The sequence below is a fragment of the Triturus cristatus genome, chromosome 3_1 (genome assembly GCF_964204655.1).
Source record: "Triturus cristatus chromosome 3_1, aTriCri1.1, whole genome shotgun sequence".
Classification (NCBI taxonomy): domain Eukaryota; kingdom Metazoa; phylum Chordata; class Amphibia; order Caudata; family Salamandridae; genus Triturus; species Triturus cristatus.
Genome location: NC_140583.1, coordinates 801,895,432 through 801,905,124, shown reverse-complemented (window position 1 = coordinate 801,905,124; position 9,693 = coordinate 801,895,432). Strand labels below are relative to the sequence as shown.

At 43.0% G+C, this 9,693-nt stretch overlaps 1 protein-coding gene across 1 annotated transcript in view; it reads right to left on the bottom strand.

Annotated features, from left to right (window-relative positions):
• Positions 1-3,595: 3,595 nt before the first annotated feature.
• Positions 3,596-9,693, bottom strand: part of TRPM8 (transient receptor potential cation channel subfamily M member 8) — a 161,349-nt gene continuing 155,251 nt past the window's right edge. The window contains exon 19 of the mRNA XM_085646403.1: positions 3,596-5,014. The gene's annotated coding sequence lies outside the window, so the exon portion shown is untranslated. The remainder of the gene's footprint in view (positions 5,015-9,693) is intronic.

The following is a 9,693-nucleotide window of genomic DNA, read 5'->3' as shown; positions in this document are numbered from 1 at the left end:
CTCCCTCACCAGATAGCAGGCCACAGTGTGAGAAGCTGTTGGTGCATGAGCTGATGAGAATCTTAACACACATGGAACTCAAATGCTGATGCATTTTTAAAACGCAAGCTAGCAAAAATGTAACTTCCAATAAAAACAAATGTAAACATATGCTCAGCTGCAATCTTTCTCTTTATAATACTAATTGTATTAAGGGTGCAGCACCTTATGTGGCTAAAAGAGGTCACTTTACAACTTCACAGGGACACCTAGCAGCAGCCTGTGGTACTGCTTCCTTTCCTTGCTTTGTGGATTTACTTTTATTCCTTATGTTACTGCTGGGATATTTTTTAACAAAAAAAATCTAACAATCAATATTATTTGCAACGGTAATAGCTCAAACTTTCATTAATGCGAGACTTATTGCATTGCAAATGCTTGTTTTTTTTCATTTTCAGTTTATTTAATGAATGATTAATTACACATGAGAACAAAATTAATAAACAAATCCATTAACAATCTAATCCATTGTAATAATAAAAGAAAAGGATATTAATCTTCGTAGTAAAACTACTTAGTTCATTATAAACAGTACACAAGTTAATCCCAATAACAGAAAGGGATAATCAAGGTTAGGTAGGGGGCACAGATGTTTTGTTATACATTTCAGATTAAGTATGGACATAATAAAGAACGTCACTTCTTTGCATGAATTACAGTTAAAAATATAGTTTGGGATTTGGAAAACATGTCAAACTACAAGGAGCTGAATCTACAGATTCAAATCCATAAAAAACTGCATATTATGAACTGCTTCTGCGAACCTCCTGATCCCCCTGCTGAGTAAATACTGGCTCCAGTAACTTCCTGCAGATGGTATGCTCCGTTAAGAAGTGTAGCAAATATCAACAGTGATAAGGCATCTACGCTTCTGAAGGAAGGGGAAGGAGAGCAGAAAATATTCTTAAATATGTTTATGAAAAAGGGAAGCAATTGTTACATTTGAGAACTATGCATGTTAAACTGAGTAAAATATTATTTGAACTATTGTTTTTTTATTTATTGTGATAATTAATTGGAAATACCAAAGTTCAGTTAGGTGCTAATAGAACAGTGGTAGTTCACATACAACATGCAGTGCTACTACAAGCTGCATAGTCTTGCAATCGGTCTGCAGTAGAGGGACGATATTTGCATAGCACTATTGCTAATGTGCACGAAGCAGGGAAAGGGTGCAGGTCCACAGGCTGTCCCGAGGTGTTTCTTGAGACCTCTTTTGGCCAAATAAGGTACTGCACTCTGCAATCTTGAATTCAACACATCCCCAATAACTTTCGGGCGCCATGCAGAAAAATGAAGCGCGGCACCCGTTTTGAGAAAAGATTTACGCTGTGCATTTATAACGCAGAGCTTTTCCAAGTGGCAAAATGTAAATAATGAAAAATGGCTATAAAAAACATACGTATCTTAGCACCAACATGAGCTCCCGAGCGTGTGAACAGAAGCACTTCCATGCCACTGCGAAAAGTGACCAGGTGAAGCAACAATAAACGAGGGATGATGCACCAATAAGCTGTATGAATCATGCTGGGATGGATGACCGGGAGGAACCACAAATGTGTTGTATGGCCAAACAGAATGATCAATTAGTGATGCCTCCTGGGCGAAACCAATCACCTAAAGGAGGGCCAATGACAAGCAATGCACCAATCAAAAGGTAGGATTTCTGAATGGCACAACAAAGATCCAATGGTAATCAATGGGTGAGCTTTAACCTCATATTCTAGATACAATATGCCTCGCAGAGAAGCGCAAGCGCTGGTCAGGCTCGATCTAAAAAGGAATAAATGCTGGTGGGGTGTCTTCTCCTACAGAGTATTTGTTTGAAATCTCATCATCAACAAATGTGAGACAACTTTACATTCTCACTGTCTTCCCAGTCAAAACTGAACTTACCATCTGTGTGTCCACAGAAAGCATGTTTTGTTGTTCTTTACTGCTTATACACACTTTTTTGCAAAGTTGTTTTGGGGAAATTAAAAAATATTATACAAAGGTTAGTTAAATTTAGCTATTTTATGACACAGTTCAAAGTTAACACAAACCTTTGAACACAATCTCCATCAAGTGTAGGCAAATAGATACACATTAGGTCTGGGTATCTTTTACAAAACTAAAGTAATGAACGTTTCCGAGGAGGTGCCAAAATATAACAAAAGAACAGTCTGAGCCGTAGGGGCTCACATCCTTTTGTAGGCAAATGGTTATAGAATAGAAAAATAGTTTGTTCTTGATTTATAAACGTTCATGTAAACAATTGAAAAAAACAACAGGAATTAGAAGGTAAATTTCTGCTTTGAATTGTCAGATTTGCATATTTTATTCAATTGTCACCTCCACGCCAAATGTTTCATTACTTTCAGTCAGATCTTTTCCTGTCCCTGCTGTGAAGCACTCTCTCTAGCCCTCTCACCCCTTACTCCTACACCAACTATCTGTCATGAACCCCACATCTTCAGAGTGGGTAGAAAAGGGGAAATGGGCATGCTTCTCTCATTCCACACTACAATGACTTATGCTCATTCAAATAAGGAGTGTTTGGAGTCAGACAATCCTGTCAGAGTAACTCTCATGTGGAGGGAGGGTATGTTTACGGATATAGATCCCCACAATGACCACCAAAAAAATAGTAGACACACAAACAACGAAATCATGGTTTTTGTTTCCCAATTTTAATGATGAAGGTTGTTTTACCACATTACATACCAATATTCTTAACTAATGTCTCACACTACACTACATATTACATGGCCTTCCTTGCAGTACAATACAATACATGTTGAAGAATATATCTACATAACAATCCTACACAGTGAAGGCCTTCATCACAGTAGTGGTACACCCAAAAGGGCAAAATTGCATCCGACAGTGTAGCCCAAAGCACTGAAAAATGCTGTACTCAACCGCCTGTACTTTGCAGTGTTCCAGTTGTAGCAGGCTAGAGCATTGTGCAAAACATGTGCAGAATTGACACACAAAACATTACAATATTCAGTTTCATAAAAGGTGAAGCACTGATGCTTGTCATGTTATTGTCATCCTGCACATATATTGGGACCTTAACAGCAACTCTCGAAATACCAATAATGTAAGCATCTATTCTCTTCTCCTCAGCTTTTGACCTGTTGTGTTGTGTACCTGATCAGGCGCCAGGACGCCCCTTCGCTGGGGCAGCTGTGCGCCTAATAAAAGTTATTAACATAACATAACATAACATAGACTTCCTGTTAACAACTCCACAGTAACATCTTTCAGATGTTGATATTATCGTCCCAATAAATGCATATGCTGATATTTCAACCACAATATTGTGGTAGAACACCTGAAGCACTGGCTGAACACTTATTGAAGCCACAAGTCTCAGTTTTGGGGTGAATGAAACTCTATACGCAGCCGCGGCCTATGCTGGTACGAGCGGTGGGGCTGGGCGGAGGGGGGGATTTCGATGGACGATGATGAGGGAGAATTAAATAAATAATTATATTTCCCTTGTCATCGTCTGTTGAAATTCCTCCCCCGCCCCCAACCGGCCCCGCCGCTCTTACCTGCACGGGCCGCAGCTGTCTATACGATCAGAGAAACACAGTGTTAGGAAGAATACAAAGGGACTTGGGGTTCTACAGACTGCCTCCTCTGAGAATCTATTCTAAATGGAAAACTCTCTGGACTAACCATAGCTAAGCCAACATTAGTGACAGTCACATGTGCTTTTATGCTTCTCCCAATGGTTGGTGGCACTTTAAATGCCACAAAATACAATGAGCACAATCAATAACATCTAGTACAGTTTAGCATTTCATGAATGCTCTAAACCAACCATCGTTTTCCTTGAATCTCAGGTCATCCGGTGTCATAGCTATGCAGCTATGAAGAGCTTATACCACCCCCATTTTAATGATTGGGCTCTGGAAGTCCTTATGTTTTAAGTGCCCAAGCTGGTCAAACACTGCTCAGTTTGTTAGCTCTGCAGGGAAGGTTGATACAGTCCAAAGGCAGACATGATGAGAGGAGTCTACCTTCAATTTCTTTAAGAGCGGGGTCACTGTGAAGGAAGAAGGCGGAAGCAGTCTCTTAATCAAGAGACTAATTCATCACACTTCTAAGCGCTTTAACTATTTCAATTGACCACCTCAGGTTTTCAAAAAAGAACCCAATAGTACATGATTTAGTGATTATAAGCATTTGCAATTGCTGATCTTGTTAAGTCTTGCGTAAGAGGTTTTAAGCCTGAAATAGTCTGACATGTTCTTGAAGAAGTGTGAGAAACAGTACAAGATATAGTATTCATGATGAGGAAGACAAAGCTAATGCTCCATGTATGAAAACCTCACAATCTAAGGGTCTGATTCACAAAGGTAAACTTACACGCTTGTTTAAGTTTACGCTTTTTCAGTATTCACAAAACTGCATTTTAATAGTATATTTACGAGTGCAAAGACTCCGCAGTCAAGGCGGAGAACTCTGCACATAAAAAGATAGGCCTGTCCTAAGACAAACTTTGTGTCCAAGCACTTATTTTTAAAAGATTTTATTTGACAAATTAAGCAATGAAATATCCAAAGATTGAATTGAGGGTTTGCATGGAAAGGCTATTACAATTTTGGAATAGTATATTAAAAAGTAGCTAGTCCAGAGCTTTGACCAACCTAGGCGCACGATGAGTGAAGCACCTCAACAATAAATCCCGTCCACGTATGGGCGGCAGTGTGCACATATGCATAGGGTTATTGAGAGATTTCATTGCTGCTCTGCTGAGGCTCCCATCCTTGTCAGAACAATTGACAGAGGATACAACAGGACCGCCTGGTCTTCTGATACTCATAGTTGCACTTTCTGGAGTTTCTGCTTCTGATGATCCAAACCACATAATCTTAACACACGTTCACCTCTTGTGCTTGCTGTCATTACTTGCAAGTGTTGCTGCAGAGGTCAACTCTCCTTGTTTTTCACGTGTGGTGCTATTTAACTGCTGCTCCTAGAACAAAAAAATTGAGAACAAAAGTGAGGAGGGTATGGAAGTGAGAGAAGGAGGATGGAAAATAGGGAATGCGGAGGGAAAGTCGAAGGAATGATGTACTGAAAAGGTGCAGAAGAAGGAGGTAAGTGATGAAAGGGGTTCAATTTGAGTAGGAGGGACAGCAGAAAGGAGGAAGGAAGAACAGATAAAAGAGGAAGAGAACCGATAGAGAGTAAGAAGGCTTAAAATTATAGACAATTTAAGGGAGATATGGAGTTATTAAATGTAAGAAAGGAGAGGACAGTATTAATAAGTAAGGAAGGCCATGGGGAAGAAGATGAAAGGGGAGGGAGGGTAGAGGTCCTGTGGAAAGGGTGAAGGGGGAAGAAAAGATGTAGGAGATGGGCTAGGAAGAGAAAAATATTCTGCAAGGAAAAACAAGAAAGAGACGAATGTCAAAGGAAGGAGTGGGAGAAAGAGGGAGGGAATGAGAGAGGAGAGGATAGGTAAATGAGGGACTGGGGGCAGAAGGAATGAACAAGGGATGAAGTCACAGAAGAACTTAACATTTTGAAGCATTAAAAGCATTAAAAAAATATTAAAACGAGTTTAAACATTGTTAAATCTATTATTTACAATTTTTTAAGTTAAATAGAAAACTTGATTAAACTCATCTATATATTCTCACAGACTGGAAGGTACTGTTGATAGGAAAACAAAACCATTGATTTTGCGGCATACAAGCAGTACCTTGTTTTGATTCAATAAGCTTCCGCGAGAAAGATATTGATATCAGTTAATGGAAAAATGACGCGTTGCTGAAGGTCCGTAAGTTTTCTAGAAGTGAAAATTCAACTTATCGTAGGATTCTTTCCTTTTTTTTTGTCTAAATATCTTTATTTGTCTTTTCTTATTTTTTCTTTTCTTATATGGCATAACAGTTCAGGAGTATCTGAGACATTATCCAAACATGTACAAAGTAACACATTAAGAACACTATGTATATCAACAATGCGTTACAGAAGTGGAATTACAATACACAGTGATGCATACTTGTTTTTCCAGAAGTCATTTACTGGTAAATCATTGTGTGCTACTCCCTGTTCGCACTGCTGCACTGCATTACCCAATCCTCATACAATATCGCCTGTGCCATATGCCAACTCATCTAGTTTTAACTAATCTGTTGGTACCTGGCGCACATGGCATTAACGTACATAGGAGATATAAATGCATGGCCGTGTGAGGACTTCAGTGAGGGGGTTGTGCAAAGAAAAAGAGAAGAGGATAAAGGAATGTGCCAATAAGACATATATTATCTAATCTGCAAAAATCTAACAACATAATAGAGAAACTGCCATCGAGAAAGAACAAATAGAATAAACATATCTTGACTGGGTATGAAAATGCGCATCCTGTACATGACAATATGGTGGCTTTCCAAGGTGGGACTTAGACCCATGTGAGTGTTAAAAGTCACTGTCGTGGAAGTGGGTGGTCAAGGGTCAGGGGAATCTCCCATAGCGGGCTTGGGCTATATGTGGGTTTCACAATGGTTTGTGCTGCCAATTACAAACACCACACCTCCTGTAGCTCGGGATCCCTAGTGTACAAGTTACATATCGACAGGCTGGGCATCATCATCCTCTCCATCTCCTTCGGTCTTGAAGGCTGTGAGTATTGTGTCCCAGTATTGCGCTATGGGGTATTTGCGGAGCCCCACTGTTTCCTCCCTGTGCAATGTTGTACTTTCTGCCTGCGCCCAAATCATGAGTGATCTTTTCCAGCTGATTGTCTCTGGGGGGGTCGGTGTGTTTCCTCCTCTTTGTAATTAAGCGCTTCGCAACTATCAACCCCAGGTCACGAAATCGTGACGTGACTCTGTTCTTCTTGGACCTGGCATAGATCCCTAATATACAAATTTCCCATGTAAGCGACAGGGATGTGTCAGTGCAGAGTGCAAGGGCAGTGACTACTTCTTGCCAGTAAAGTTGAAGGGAATAACAGGACCACAGCATGTGGAACAGGTCCGCGTTAAGCTGCCAGCAGCATGGGAATGCAGAAGTGGCAATGTTGAAATATCTGTTTATGTTGTCGGGTGAAAGGTACGCTCTTTGTATCATGTACGCTTGTATTGATTTGAATTTAGAACTTCTCGGTATATATGAAGAACCAGCCAGGACGGCGTCCCATTCCTTGTCAGTCCAGGGCTGACCTCGGTCCGCTTCCCAGCGGGTGCGGAGATTCAGCTTTGGTTTCAGTGTGTGCGTGAGTAAAGCCGCCACCAACCAGTGTACTATTTGTGATCCCACCTCCATTACATGTAAGTACTGTAGTAGCAGATTGTGTCGGTGGCTCAGCCGTCAGGTCTCCCCAGAAGACCGAAAGGGTCCTTGTGAGGTAAGTGTGCAATAGGGATTGCCCTGCCGGTAAGTCAGTGTCTTCCGCCAATGCCTCAAATGTTAATAGTGCACCATCCCTGTATAAGTCACCCAGGGTGTCTATACCCGCTGTATGCCAATGTGTAAGAGCCTCCTCGGAAGTGCCCGTCCTCCCCCTAGGTGTCCCCAAAAGAGGCAGTATCGGAGCATATGGGATTGTCGTACGAGTGAGACACAGGCTCCTCCTGTAGCATTTGTGCGCCAGTCCCAAGTGTAATTGGGATGGCCGTAGGGGCTTGGCAGCGGGATGTAATAATTGATAGATTTGGGATTGGGTCCATGGCAGTTGCAAGGCCGCCATGTCTTCCAAACTCTTGCCACTGAGCCACTTCATCACCCATTGTAGCTGGGCCGCTATATAGTACAGCTCCATGTTGAGGACGGCCAACCCTCCGTGACTGGTAGGGGCGAATAATTTCAACAGTGCAACTCGGGACCTGCCTTTGTTCCAAATTAGGTCTCGGAACAGGCGTTCCAGCTCTCGGAAGACCTTAGTTGGGACTTAGATTGGGAGATTCGAGAAGTAATATAATAATTTGGGAAGGAAAATCATCTTCAGCAAGGTGATGCAGCTCAAAATTCAGTGGGAGTGACTTCCAAAATTGTATCTGGGCCCTAACAGCCGATATCGCTCTAGTCAAATTGCCCTCCAGCAAATCATCAGGCGGACGATATATGAAGACACCAAGATAGTGAAAGGTGGTGGGGTACCATGGAAGAAGTGAGCCATTAAGGAGCACATCCGTTTCAACTGTGTCTACACTAAAGGGGTAAACCCCCGACTTGGCCCAGTTAACCAGAGACCCGACATCTCTTCAAAGGCCCTAAGCATGTCTGCTATGGATGTGGGAATGTCAGTAATGTCTCGCACATACAATAGCAGATCGTCAGCATATAAAGAAATGGCATGCATCCCATCCCCAAACTGGATTCCCCACACACTCCACTACCGCCGCGAAGCAACATCGCCAGTGGCTCCATGGCTGGAGAAAAGAGAAGCGGGGACAGTGGACATCCCTGGCGTGTCCCTCGCCTCACTCTAATGGGGTCCAATACGAGCCTACCGGTGCGGACCCGAACAGTGGGTTGCTGGTATAGCAGTTGAACCATGCTCAAGTAGTGATCACCTAGCTCGTATTTATTCAGCACCACCACCAGCTAGGGCCATTCCAGAGAATCAAAGGCCTTCTCCAGGTCCAATACCAGGCAACCAGAGTGGGGCCATCTGTGCAACGCGTACTGTTGTACCTGGAAGAACCTGCGGATGTTGAGTGAAGTACTCCTGGCGGGGACAAAACCGTTCTGGTCGGGGTGCACCAGGGTTTTCACTAAGGGCCAAAGACGCTTAGCAAGTAATGATGCAAAAATCTTGTAATCAGTGTTGCGAAGTGCTAGTGGGTGATAGGAGCCCAGAGATTCAGGATTTTTGCCCAGCTTAAGGAGGGACACTAACAGGGCTTCGTTTTGTGTGTCGGTAAGTGTGGAGTCATCTATCGCGGTCTCATACACTTTCAGCAGCTGTGGCACTAAGATATGCGCATAAGCCTTGTAAGATTCAGTCGGCAGTCCATCCAGTCCAGGCAACTTCCCGTTGGACAGTGAGAATATGCAGTCCCGAACTTCCTCTGAATGGAGAGGATCATTTAGTTCCGCTCTTTGTGTGCGTGTAGGTTACGGTAGGTCTATCCCCTCAAGATAGAGTTGTAGCTCCAGGGGTGCAGCCTGTGTGCGTGATTTGTACAAGTCCCGGTAATGAGCCACAAACTCACCATGTATGTCCTGCTGCGTGTACGCTATGCCCCCATTCGCCATGCGCACAGATGCGACAGGGGTCGATGACTCATCTTGGCGTATGAGCTACGTGAGCAGTTTCCCTACTTTATCCCACATGTGGTGTGTCCACGCCGAATGTGCAGCATAATTAAGACATCGCAACCGTTCTAACAACCGTGCATGCTCCTCCCTGTGGCAGTCAAGTTGTCTTTTGGAACCCTCAGTTGCTTCTTGCTCGCAAGGCGCCAGCTTTCTTTCGAAGATGGTGAGTTCCTTTTCCAGCTGTACTCCTATACCCGCCTGTGCACACAAACAGTGCCCCCTCACAACTACTTTGAGAGCGTCCTACTCCAACAGTGGCAACAAAGCTGTGCCCGCATTTTCATCAAAGTATTGAGCCATGGTGGTAGCCAATAAGTCCCGAAACGGTGCATCGAGGAGGACATCTGGCTGGAGGTGCCACACAGGGATTGGCGGTACTAC